This window comes from Argiope bruennichi, chromosome 5 (assembly GCF_947563725.1).
Source record: "Argiope bruennichi chromosome 5, qqArgBrue1.1, whole genome shotgun sequence".
Lineage (NCBI taxonomy): Eukaryota > Metazoa > Arthropoda > Arachnida > Araneae > Araneidae > Argiope > Argiope bruennichi.
The window spans coordinates 110,730,433-110,741,992 of NC_079155.1; positions in this window are offsets into that span (position 1 = coordinate 110,730,433).

The following is an 11,560-nucleotide window of genomic DNA, read 5'->3' on the forward strand; positions in this document are numbered from 1 at the left end:
TCATTCTCAAATGTTCTGGAACTACTGAAAAAAAAAAGTTGTCAGATTCTAGAACACTGTGGAATATTCCATTTCATTCTCGAATGTTTGGATCTTTATTGCACTTAACATATAATTTAAGACGGTATATATCATGTACTCCTCAAGATGAAAATAAAAACTTGTTTAATATTTTTAATATGAGAATAGTTTTATATAAAATATTATAACAAAAAAAATCTTATTGCCTGAAGCGATGCTTAAAATTTAAATTGAAAATAACAGTTAAATCAAATAATTTTTTTATAATGACAGAAATTTTATTTTATCTCTAAGTTATTGGTTTTTAAAGAATGATATAAAATTTACACTCGGAAATAATTGAACAAAAATTTGTACATTTGATATCTCAGATAAATCATTTTAAATATATACATATTTTATATTTTCATCTTACAGTATTGGCAGATGCAAAAGATGAAAAGCTTTTCCTATGCTTGAAAACAATTTAGTTTCTTTAAAAAAATAATTATTTAAAAATCAATTCAATTCTTCCTCACTTTTTGTACTACTTGTGAGCAAAGTTTGAAGAAAATTTATTAAGTAATTTAGATTTCTGTAGCATTAAATTGCATTGGAATTTTGGAATTCCATTTTCTTTACCTGCTGATCACCACTACGGCGACAGCAAAAATTCTTTTGTATCAATTTTTATTGGCATAACACGAAATACCATTCTCTACTTTTTGATATTTTTACGTCTCATCAAAGAGAAATAATAATAATAATAATAATAAAAATAAAAAAAAACGCGTGCCCTCCTTCTTTTGTATCTGTCCTTCACATTTTCAGCAAGAACTTAAAACTGTTGCATCGAATGATTAGATTAGGATATTTTTTTAATTTTAAAATAAAATCTTAAAGGATAAATTTAACTAACTAATAAAAATAATTAATGATAAATATTAATCCTAAATTAACGATATTAAAAAAACGATATTATTCTGAAATAAATTAATAAAATATATTATAACTGTAACTATATTATATAACTATATATATTATTAAACGATATTATTCCGAAATAAATTATTTAATTATTAAATAAACTTTTAAATTTTTATTTAATTATTAAATAAACGATATTATTCCATTGTCATGCGATAGTTATTTTAAAATTCATCGAAAAGATATTGTGAAAATGCCTAATGTGGATTTAATTTTTATTGTTCCATGAAATATCAAGAAAATGAAAGAATTCGATTTTGAAAGTTGAAAATATCGCAATTCCCATAGAAATGAATCAACGAAAAGACGTGTAAATTTCAGGTCACTGTTGTTCGCTGTTTCAAAGGAGTTCTTAAGACAAACTCATGTATATAATTTTTTTTGAAAACTGGCCTTTTTACACATTTTAGAAGAAATTTAACACAGGTATTATTCTATTATGCTATTTTTAATGCTTATCTTTTAAGATTTGTGGAGATTCTTTAAAGTTTCTATGGGATGCTGGAACTTTCTAGAATCTGCAGCAACATTTTAGCAACGGAATATTGATTTTAAATACGTAGAGAGGATTCTAAAACATATCAGAAATACAGAAAATTCAGTCTTTCAATGTAATCTCCATTTGCACTGCAAATCTGCCAACAATTTTCTTACTTTTTCTAATCCCCCGAACATACTTTAGTCTTTTTCGTGAAATCCATTCAGTGTTTATAGCAAATTTTGTTTTATTGCAACAATAGATTCACAACGGAAGAGGCAGTTTCAATCATGAAAAGAAGGAAAAAATCACATGGTGACATATCTGGTGAATATGGAACTTCAGAAGCTGTATTTGCTCAATTATTTTGTCAAAAATTCACGAATAATGGCAGTATGAGAAGAAATATTGTAAAACCCATGAGTTATGTTGCAAAAATGCAGGTCGTTTTTTACATAAGAACTTATTTAGTAATGTCTCCAATTGAGAAAGGACAATAATTATGCAAAGACTTCTCCTTCTGATCGACATGATGATTAGACCAGGGAATGATTCATGCATGAAGGATTCTTTACTTTTTTAATAATTTTATACTGCTCAGATATTCTTGCTTTTTTAAATGCTTGTCTCATTTCAAACTTTTTTTGAAGCAAAAATTGTATTGTAGAAACAAACTTTTTTTGCAGGGCAAAAATTTATATAGAAAAAATAAATTAAATAAAATTAACTAATTGTATTGTTTATTATACAAAACAGTAATACAATTTAAACTGATCATGCTAACAATGTCTAATATGTCTAACAAGGTCTAAATATAAATTTGATAAATTTTAAATCCAGATTTAAAATATGCAAAGTTCAAGAAAAAAGAAGAGAAAGATTAAATTCTTATATGCATACTAAAAAGATATTACAGAAGAAATTATTAAATCCAAAATAAATAATTATTTGATAAATAAAGAATTGTTCTTACTATAATGAAAATCGATTGCCCATTTCACTTTACGTTTTTTTAAAATCAGCATGAGCGGAGAAAAAAAGTAGAAAAAAAATTCAAATTAACATTTATCTTCTAAAATAGAATTCTTGATACAAAGGAATATAACCCCCCCCCCCAAAAAAAAAATTGATAATAACAGGTAGATTATAATAAATTAGATATTATAATACGATAAAAAATATGCGGTAATAATTATCCACCATTTATTATTGATGCATTTTTAAAAATATATTGCAAGCATCTAAAAAGAGGTGATTCATATCTTCAAAGTTCAAATAAACGCAACGCAGATGCAATTATTCTTTTTAAATAACTATAATTATATTTCACTAAAATATAATTATATGATAAAACGCACAGAATTTTACCTTCCTCAGTCAAATCGTGCCGGAACATTAAAAACTCGCCAAATAGCAATAAAATATTTGGTAAACTGGCTAGAAAATTACAGTTTAATGACTGTTCTGTATTGTCATAAGGTAAGAATATAGCACAAAGTGAAAAACAGTTCGAACAGCGTAAAAATGAATCATTGAATACAATATGAAATGCAAAATGCCTATCGCTTAGTTTTAGATAAAGTCCATATTATAATTATTATTATTCCAATGCTTCTGTGTATAGCATCAATGTGTGGGAAATGTACTGCAATTTGGCAGATATTTTTTTAGAAAAACATGAGAAATTTATGCTCCTAAAATATGTTTGAACAGGACAAAAAAAATTAAAAAAGATTTGAATTTATCTTTCGAAACATCATCGCAAGCAATATTTAGTAATTATTATTTTATTTTATTTGCCAAAATTACTTACCATTTAAGTTTGTTTATCTTTGGCTAACTTTATTGCATCGACCGCTGCATTCAGTACGCAATTTTATTTTTAATTGCAAAATATGCAGAAAGAATGCATATTTTGCATGCATCTTGAAAACATGTTAATTAAGGTGAAAGAGACGATTTTGCTTTGGAATTAACGTCCAAAGAAAGCAATTTTTTTTATCATAACATTAAGATTAACAAAAGGACTCAAGTGGAAGATCTGATGAAACAAATAAAAAAAAAATTATATTGCAAAAATAAAGAGTATTGTAGAAAATTGTTCTTCAAATTAGTTTCTAAAATTGTTTAAATTAAAGAAAGAAATTGTATGACAATAAAATTATAATCTCTGTAAATTTTTTTGTTAGGGCTGTAAAAAATATTTCTTTTCAAATAATATGCTCCAAAGTAATAGCGGAGTTATTTAAATTTCGGCATTTTTTAAAATAAAATATTTTATTAGAATTTTGGAAAAAATTTTCTTAATGAGCATATACTATCCAAAAGGTAATTGCGTTCAAATTTTGTTGATTTAGGTGTTAATGATCTACCCTACCCCTAGATCTATTAGGTGTTAATGATCTAGAGATGTTTTGAATTATTTTTGCCTCATGCAATTTGCAAAAACTATGCCGGTCTCGAGTCATTACCATATTTAAAAAATAAATAAAAAGAAAACGTTGAAAGCAGCTCATAAAATGAATTGAATAATCATTCATTGATATACTGATATTCCAGAAAAATTTAAAAAAAAAATGTATTAAATCAAACAAAAATGTAATAAAATAAATGAAAATCTTCAAAATTTTGTAAAAATGTTAAATGCCATAAATGCATCATTAATTTTTAATATTTCATGTTTTTTTAACTTGAAATTTAAGTTAAAATTTTTAAAATATATTTTTATTAACTTTGTTATTAAAAACGAATAACTCGTGAAGTCACATGGGAAATAATTTATAAAAAATAAGATTCAATAAAATTTATACAATAAATATTATATAAGTAAATATTATAAATATTAAAAGAGTAGAACGGAAAATTTATACCTACATTAGAAATTCTTCATATGAATTGACCGCATGGTTCAGGCGCCCGCAGAGCGGATTCCGCAGAAATGCAAGGCTTCACACACTGTTGCCATCGAAATAATCAAAAATTTCAAGTTAAATAGATGCAACTGAAGAACAAAAAGGAAAAATTTTGTCTGGTCATTCCACTAGAATATACAATATCCAAATAAGAATAACAAGCGATAAAAGTTTCTTGTATCTGTATTTAGAAATAAAGAGAAGAATAAATAAATATATAAAAAGAAAAAAAAAAGTCCAAAATATAAAGAAGGTTTACTATCTGTCAGTCTTCTTAATTAAATTATAGCTACATTATTAATATGTTTTTACAGTTGTGATTCATATTTGTGTAGTATTAATTAAATAATTCATCATTCCTAAAAAGAACTGAAATATTTCGGTTCTTTTCTTTAAAAATGGTCTTGTTCAATTATTAATAGAAACTTCCATAAAAGCCATGCATTGTTAATTTAATATAATGAATGAATTCGGGAAATAAATGTTTCTGCATTATTAAACGAACTTCTGTTAAACAGAAAGATTCGCGACGTTTTCTAACTAAATCTAGGGAGGAAATTCGTGTTTAGATTCGGCACGCACAAGACTTGTTCTAGAATTTTCTGATAATCGTGTTCTAAAACAATTATTAAATACTAAAAAGAAGTTCCATTGAATTTACTTAAATTAACATTTAAAAATATTTAATAATAATTTAACATTATCTGTTAGTTGTTTTTGCGCACCAAAGCAATACTTTTTAGCTCTAGTGCGACAGTACTTCAATCACTTGAAGTATTTCATTGTAATTTCTTCTTGCTTCTAAATTTCTTCTAAAGTAAAAATAAAAGTTTTGTTTTTCTACTTTGCCTGTTTCTGAAATTTTCCTTTTAATTCCTTTTTTTATTTCTAATAATAATAATTATAACAATAAAAGAATACATGAGTGCGTGTGTCTGTTTCTTAGTACTTTATGGGGTGCGACAACCGGAATGCTTAGATTTGTCAGAAATATTTATTAGATGCATCTCGATTTTGATTTTTCGAAATTTTTGTTGTAATTTTAATTATTAGTAAAATAAACGAAAGTTTCCTGTCAATAAGTTTTATTGAAAATAAAGGCGAGAAGATATTTTTTTTACAGCATTTTCTTCTATAACATTCCTATGGTTGCTTGCTTGAGTATGTATGCGTGTGTGTGTGTAGAAAATTAAATATCCACTGGCATCAAATGGAATATCATACTTTAATTGTGTAAATTATCAAGCACGTGGTAATCTGCTCTTTATCGAAAATGAAATATCCATTGACATCAAATGGATTTCAGGTTCGAGACCCGATTTCACCGAAGAACCGTCGTGTAAGGGGGTCTGTTACACGTTAAATCCGTCATGCCAAACGTCCTCTCGCTGGTGTTGTGTGGCGTAGAGAGGGGAGTGCAAGCTCAGGTGTCGTTCTCGTCATCTGACCACGGTTCAAAAGTAAGAGGTCCGTCCCAAAATAGCCCTAGTGTTGCTTTACAACGGGACGTTAATATAACTAAACTAAACTAAAAAAAGACATCAAATGGAACACCCTTCTTTAATTGTGTAAATTATCATGCACGTGGTAATCTGCTGTTTGTAGAAAATTAAATATCCATCGACATCAAATAGAATAAATGGGAATAAAATGTTGGGTAATTTTTATACAAAATAATTAGAATACAAAAAAAAAGAACACAAAAAATATTAAAACCTTATATCAAAACACTACTGTCTCAAGGCTACAGAAAAATTCCGTTGAAACTCAAAAATTCTTTACTTCTGAATTTATTTTATAACATACATTATTGGCTATTGATGTTTAAAATTAATTTTGGAGTATGAATAAAGTGGCATTCACATCAGACCATTTATTGAACACAAAAGTAGACCAAGTACCTAATCAATGTCCCTGCAGCTTAGCACCACGCAAATCATCTATGTTTGCAACATTTCGATAGACATTCCAGGCTTTTTTCATAAAGCGACGTTTAAACATCCGATACTTTTTGCCCTAGCTCTACTTCATTTCGAGTTTCGTGACCAATTTTTTTTAACATACATTTTTGCTTTTAACATCACTTCGTTTCTAAAAACATTTATCAGTAAAATGTCACCACCCAGCGTTTACAGAAAATATTTAACCAGAACACAAGATGAAACGTGTGGTATGGTTCTTTAAAATGGATAAATACATTTTATGGTGCATATCGAAAGAGGGTTACTAGAAACATATTTAGATTAGAGGGGGGGGGGGGGGTAAAAAAAGAATTGGGAACTAGAAATATATTTAGAAATTTAATATATAATTAATATTTTGAAAACATTAGAAAATGCCTAAATAATTGCAAGTTGCCAAAATAAACAAACAAATAAATAAATAAAATACTTCAATAATGGTTTCTACGAAATTTTTTCTCATATTTTCTAATAGAAGTGTTATCTTCCTTTACCCCGCATAAATTTAAAGATCTAGATCAAGTCCATGATTGCCACGTGTGCTCAGAGATATTTTTGGAGTTGCGCAATGAAGCGTTTTGTGCTTCGTAGTTTAATGAATAAAAACGACTAGAATATTGAATGCCTTTTTTGCAACTGATTGAAATTAAAGTTGAGCACAGAATTGCAATTGGAGTAACAGCAATACACAACAAATTTTATTTTTCTAAGTTTTTGCGTTTTTAAGTTATTGCGTCTATATGTATGTGAGAGTACAGAGTCACATAGCAGCATCAATCTGTGTAAAGATTTAATTAAATGATTTATGCGGTTCTGCACGTTAGATATTCGAATTGTCTACAAAATTTTATCTATGTCGCCGTCTATGTTTTTCAATTATCGAATTAACATGAATTCGAACAGACTGGCAGAAAAAATTCTTATGAGAGGATTTCATTCAAAATTTGATAAAAATCCGCAAAATCCGCGTAAAGATCTTATAGCAAATTTCAAAAATCTTGCTCAAAATGTCTTTTGAACTATTGTATTCTCAGGCAGTTAGACAGACATAATCCCAAAAATATATCTATTAGTCTCAATGAGGTTTGAAACGTCGTGATTCGTCAAAATCTCAAGATTCATTTTTCTTAACACGTACAGTGCCTTTTTTGTTTTTTTTTTTCTTCACAAGAAAGTAAAAATTATTGAAGGAACAAATACATAAATTTTGATTTTTAAATAAAATGAACTATAAGTCCAAAAATAAATAAATAAACTCGATATAATATTATAAGTTAATGTTTTTCATAAAATTTAAACTTGAAATTCTGTAACAATAAAGGTAATTGAAATTTTATATATATATATATATATATATATAAAAGAGAAGTATGCTGTATATCACACTAAATTTGAAGCAGAAAGAACTGGAAAAAGACTCGTTGAAAGTATTGCTTCCGAAATAAAATATACAAACGAAAAAAAAAAAAAAAATCGATAAAAAGGAAGTGAGAGTTAAAAAATTAGTTATAAAATAATATCCAATTTTGTCCCAAACATGATGATGAAGTTATATAATAATAACAGGGAAAAAAAGAAAACATTAAAAATCCTTCGCTTGGAATATTTTAAAATTTATATATATATCTTCCAACAGCGGAGGTGATCTAACCAAAACGTTCTCGAGTTCTCTCTAATAAATGTGTTATGCCACAGAACACCTTGCATGGCATTGGCGTACTATAGTTACGAAATATTAACCTTTGGCGTGAATATAACATTTTTACTGAAATTATTGTGTCATCTTGGCAAGTTATTTGGCGATTAATCCCCGCATACGGTTAATAGTATCCGAAAATCGAATCTATATTTTAGATGCGTTTTTCCCTATCGATTGAAATAAAAAAGTGTTAAAAAGCCAGATTTGTAGTCACAAAATAAATACCAAATTTGATATTTTAAATCATTGCGTTTTTGATATTATCGCGTTTACATGTTTCCAGAAGTACAGGCAGACAGACAATCAACTCGTAGTTGGATTTTGCACAGAATTTGACAGGTACCTACACTATAGATATTAAATTTGTGTACTAAATTTTATCTATCTAGCTCTCTTCATTTTATAGTTGTAAGGTTAACTGCTATTCTAGAATCCTGACAGACAGACTTCCTCTGAACAGATTTTACTCAAATTTGATAGAAATTTACAAAGTTGGTATTAGGACCATATACCATATTTCATCCGCATAGATCAAAGCCTTTTTTAGCTTTCTTTGTCGCAGACAGACAAACATTTTCCAAAAGTTGTTTCTCGAACTCAGTGAGGTCTAAAACGCGGAGATTCGTCAAAAACTCGTGTTTGAATTTTTGATGATAATTATACTTTCTCTATACTATGTATATGAAAAAATAAAAATGTCTAATATAGTCTTTAATGACTAATTTCCTTTCCTTACCTCTTTTATAAATTAAAAAGAATTCCCAGTTACATTTTTTGGAATTCTTAACAAAGTATTAGTCAAAATGAATAGAGTAAAGAATTTTTCTCGAAGAATAGTTTTTCTGATAATGAAAATAAGTCTATTAAGAATTTCTAATTGCCGATTTCTTTATTATATAATAGATTCATTGGGACTATCATTCTTTTCCTTAAACTTTCTATTTACTCGAATAAACAATATAAATAAAAGAAGTTTATTTTATTCATTTATTTCAGATATTTTCGCAATACATCCTATATGAATTTAACATTAGCAACCCTACCAATACCTTATTTTGCTTTCATTGAATTCGAATACAATCCATTTAAAACTTCAAATTAATTTCTTAATAGATATGAAAGTAGAATACATGAAATAGTGCTAAAATATGCATATATTAATGATATTAAATATTTAATAAAATACAAACAATGAACAATGTTTAATTCAAACCATACAAAATTCAATTATTCATTTCAAAAAATAGAAATAAATAAATATAAATTATACAAAATGTAAAAACATTTTTTCCCATAAAATCGAAAAAAGATTTTGTGTATATATTGTCAATCAAATAATCCAGATATCAAAAGTCCAAGTGCGAAAAACTGAATTTAAGAAATAAAAATAATGATTTTCTACATTACAACCTGCATACTTTTGCAAAAGCCAGGGTCTACTTTAGAAAAAGCGAACTCAATTTTTTAAAAAAAAGTTTAATACCTTTTTTTTATGCTTTGTGAATATAAATATTTAGAATTAAGAAAAATAAAATAAAATGAGGGATTGTTCTCCCTTCGACTTTCTGATATTCTTGTATAATATGATGCATTATATGCTCCGTAGACAATCATGTAAATAGTTCTTTTTCCCCGTTAGAAAACAAAATTTTATGCAAAATTAGAATTTTGGTAACAAGAACATGTAACAAGTTTCATTTATCTAAGATGTTACATTTTTCAATTATTCACGAACAGACAGCCAATTCTTTCATAGATTTGATTCAAAATATTTTGGAGATCAACAGTTACGATGATGAAACTTTGTACTTACCATACATATTATATATATATATTTAAAAAAAAAACAAATACATAAAATTTAAGCCTTCTAGCTCTTACCGTTTTTAACTATTGAAATTACTTATTTTTTAAAAAAATGATATCTATCTGTCTTTCTATATTTATATATAAAATGTGGAGATTCATCAAATCTCTCGATTGAATTTAGAGAGGATTGCTATATTTTATACGCTACAAAGTAAAGAAGAAAGAAAAAACGAGGTTTTAAATTCTTTAACACAATTTTGCCATTTCTGAAAACGTGTACAGTGTATTCAGCTTGCATCATTCAACTCCATTGAACTGAACTGAAAGCAGCACGCTGGTGCGGTCTCATTGGCAGAAATTTGTCCAATCAGCTAAAGGCTGAAGCCAATTATATTATTAAGTTAGTTCTTATATTGATATATTAAATGAGAGCTTTGTAATTCTGAAAGAATGATGTCTTTCAAGACGTTACGGCACGACTCGTGGAAAATCTATCTAATTAGATTACGGTATTTTGTATTACCTTAATTGTAGAAAAGGAGATATCATCTAGATCTTTTCTGTACTACACTTAGATAATAGGTATGAATCGTGCGTGATTCACGTAACAGCTACGGTATTAAAAATATTGCTGCCAGAATTTCTAAAGTAAGACCTTTCAAGAAAAGGCTAAATTTTGACAAAAATATTCCACATGGGAACCCTGCCTGTCATAGTGATCCAAGCCAAGGGGTATGAGAAACTGAGTGTTCTGGAGGATTTTTGAATATTCCAAACCGCACACGATGCTCAAATGGTGTGTTCAACTTAGACATACCGTCGCGACGTGGAACAACCCACTGAGTCTTTCCCCAGAATTCTATAGTGCAGTTCTATTTAGTGATGTCGTAAATGGGGAAGAAAGGGGATTGAATACTGTCGGTCTTTGACGTCTTCCTCCATTGCATCCTGCAACGTTGGTTACGATGTAAATGCTGGGGGGAGGGGGAACTACTACCTACTATTCACTCATTCTCCACATTCAATTTTGTGATCCACCCCTATGAGGAAGAATGCGCATAGCTTATATTATGTACTTCACTTGAATATTCTTTAAAATACTTTTATGCATTATTGACATCGAATTTGTGTAGCTATCAAATTTTAAACATCCATTTAGTTGCCTGAATGAATACAGCAGCATGGTTTTGCACATTATATTTATAGAAACAATATCAAAAAGCATAAACAATAACAGTAGGGAAAAATCATTTCGCATCTCTGCGTCTAAAACAAGCAGAATAATTAAATTCCATGAACATATGTTTTAATTAAAGAGCATATAATTGAATACTGCGCCCATTGATTTCTGGACAAGCACTCAGCTTCTACCAACAACAACAACAAAAAAGACGAGGTGGGGGGGGGGTCCTATATCAAATTTTGAATCAGTCAACGAGTTCACCATCTGCGGCCTGTTTTATCGCAAACATAGCTGAAGGAAATTTGATATATTATCTTGTAACTAAAATTTTAGTTATACATCAGATTGTCGTTTCGTTCAATGGAAAACAAGATGTTTAAAACTTCTTTTCCTCTAACTATACTACAAAACACAGAATGATTAAGAGCAAGACACTGAAGATAAAAATCTGAGTATTCGTGGTGTTCACGACTTTGCACGAGGTTCAAAATTTATGTGAAGGAGGAAGATTCAACTTCTATTAGGGAAAAT